We start from the raw sequence: 3,172 nt of genomic DNA, 5'->3' as shown, positions 1-3,172 counted from the left end.
TCAATATGATGGAGGGATAGAGTGTCTACTATTATTGAAGCCTTTGTCCCATTTCTTGTTCTAAAAAACATGCATGACCAATTAGAAGATATGTAACGACCTATTTTTGCATTGAAGTCTCTTGAAAGACAAATGGCAAAGTGTGGTTTTACTTCAGCAATTGATATATCTTGAGTTATGGTACAACTAGGGCATGCATGTAGGGCCATTTCCACATTCCTAAGGACCCCTATAGTCTTAATAGTACTACCATCCAACTATAACACATCCCTAACAATGGGTTCATATTTCATCTCTAAAGAATCAACAACACACTTAGGCATCGCTGAACTACTAGCCCCTGAATCAATCATTGAAATTTTGGACTAGTTTATCCCCTATATTTAGAGAAACATAAAATGGAGGAGTTCTAACCTTTTTACTTGTTTCTACCTCCTTTGATGGCTGTACCAAGATTGTGGCACTTTCCATGCTAGTTGTCTAATATTTTAGTTCAATACTTTCCAACTCCTACTACAGTAGCTTCTTTTGCATGGGTATGGTAAAAACAACATCCCACATGGAAATATTCATATTTTTCTTCTTCATCTTCTCTACCACACTAAATTAGGCATTAATTTCTTTGGTAAAAGCCTTGGGATTTGTATGTGTAGGAGATTGAGATGGAACAACTTCGAGACTATTCACATCTCCTCTAGAATTACTTTGTTTTTTGTTGTGGAGGAACATTGGTTTGATCATCTACTACTTGTACATGATGCACTACATTTGACATTGAATCTTGATTAGGAGGAGGACGGGTAGCATCTTCAATAGCTTTTCTTTTTCTCCTAGTGTTGTGAGCAATGGAATCCTATTTTACATTATAGTGTTCTTCTACCTAATGATTCATAAAGGAGCAATCACCTTGTCCTTGCATATATGAAGCATCTTTGGATTGCTTTTTCTTGTATGATTTTCCTGCTACAAGCTCTTGAATGGTCAAAGCCAAATAAGATTCAACCTTCTAACACATGCAATAGGCATAAGAGTAATTATAGGAGGGACAAAAATCTTGATCTTGGGCTATATTGTTTTGAGGGACTATGGCCCTACTTTGGTTTGCATTTGAGGTAGAGGCATGACTATTCCTTACTACTTTGAGCTTTCTACCTCTCCAACATCACCATTTTTTTGCCCACTTTTTGCATCATAGAGAAGCTATCTTCCAGCTTCCTCTCTTGGCCTTGCAATCTTTTATCTATGTTCAACATCATAGACTATATCATCTCCTTGATTTCATCTATTCCATTTGAAGATGTGGAAGCTTGAGGGACTGGAGCAAGAGATTATGATGTATAAGTTATGGGAATAGGGGCCATTATTGGTTGGTGATTTAGGACATTGAGGAAGAATGTCACATAAGGCCTTGGGGATAACTTTCCTCCTTGTATCAATATGTTTTCAGCCCTTATTGCAATTTCATAAGTATTAGGTAAAGTGTCTCCTCCCATGGTTTGGATTGTGGTGGCAATGTAACTATTAGAAGCTTTGAGGTAATGTAAGAAGGCATTACCATGGTTAGGCTTCATTGAAGTAGATATTCTATCCCATGTTTTCTAAAATCTGTAATTGAAATTGGTGATACATTCATTGGGGGGCTCTTTTTATAGTAGCTAGTTGCTCTAAAAGTGACAAATAGTCACTTTTATCCTCAAAGTGTTTACATGGTCCTACTCCTAATCCATACCAATCTGTTACAGAACCATGTGATAAGCATTTGTACCATTATAGGGCTTTTCCTTTTAAAGATGAAGCTAGGAATCTAATGGCCACATCATCTTCTATAATACCATGGATATTATAGAAATTTTCTACCTCTTGAATATGTTCCAAGAGACAGATAAAAGTTTCACCAGTAAATTCAAGTTTACTTTTAAGTGCAACTACTAGTATGTCATGTCTTTGTTCCAATAAAAGGGGACTTCCACCATTAAAGGTGGAAAAAGCATGAGATCTAGGCTAGGCCATATGAAATACTGGTCTATTTATATGAGCATACAACAACCTAGGCTAAGATCTAACAATAGGATGAGTAGAGATGGATCTTCCAGGTGTATTTGTTACTATTGTACTCCTAACTGGTGATAAGGATACTCTAGTCTTTCTTCTTCTAGGATTTGAAAATGAAAGCTCTTGGTATTGAAATTTACCTCTAGAACATGCCCTTGTTTCAACTTTGGGCATGAATCACTACAACTCATTCTGAACTAGATGTGAAGGGTGTAGAGTCACCAAGTGCTTTATGGGATGAGCCTCTTAAAGGCCTACAACACTAAGACTAGCATTATCTTCTTAGCACTAATCTTAAAATCTTACTTTTGACACCAGTAGACTTAAAAAAATTTAAATATTGTCCCACTAGGTGTGCCAAAAATTGTTGCCACAAAATCTTGCACCCTTGTCCAAAGTTTTTACCTAAGGACAACCTTGTGAAATGTGGAAACAACCCCCAAGCTATTGGACTTGGACTATGAGGTTCAATCTCCAAAGAAGGCCAACTTCCTTTACTATCAAGATGCACCTAACTACTCTTGGAGAGGAAATGGGAGAAGGAATGCATGAAAAAAAATCTACCTAATCTAACCTAAAGGGGTGATGCACCAAAATAGAGTGTTTGAACTTATCTCTACCCATGAATGCATAATCAACCAGTTGTAACCTCAAAGAATACAGATTCAGACCTTGCTTAATTCAACAATTACATGTAGATCAGACAACAAAAGAATGGTATGGGAAGAAAATCCACTTAATATCATTTGAATTTCAAAAGTAGATACAATCATGTAAATTATAGAACAAAGACAAAACCTTAACTAGAGGAAAAGAACCTTGCATAGTGCGTTAATGGCTAAAAGAGACTCAACAGAGGATTATAATGGTTTAGAGGCATGAGAAATTATAGTAGTACACATGAAGCAATACCCCTTACAAAGATTACAAAATCTTCCTTTATAGCTCAGGCATAACTGAGATATTTTCTATCCTGGACTAAACTCAACTACTACCATTTAAGAGTGCAGAGAACAATCATATAGATCTAGAGAAAATATAATCCTAGTATAGGTTCAAATACAGTGCAAACCAATATTTTTCCAAAACAGAGCCTTGAGAAGATAGGAACGACACCATT

Source organism: Cupressus sempervirens, chromosome 1 (assembly GCF_028749045.1).
Source record: "Cupressus sempervirens isolate cs-2001-9-10 chromosome 1, ASM2874904v1, whole genome shotgun sequence".
NCBI classification, from domain to species: Eukaryota; Viridiplantae; Streptophyta; class Pinopsida; order Cupressales; family Cupressaceae; genus Cupressus; species Cupressus sempervirens.
The sequence above is the reverse complement of the archived record's forward strand: the minus strand, read 5'-3'. Positions refer to the sequence as shown.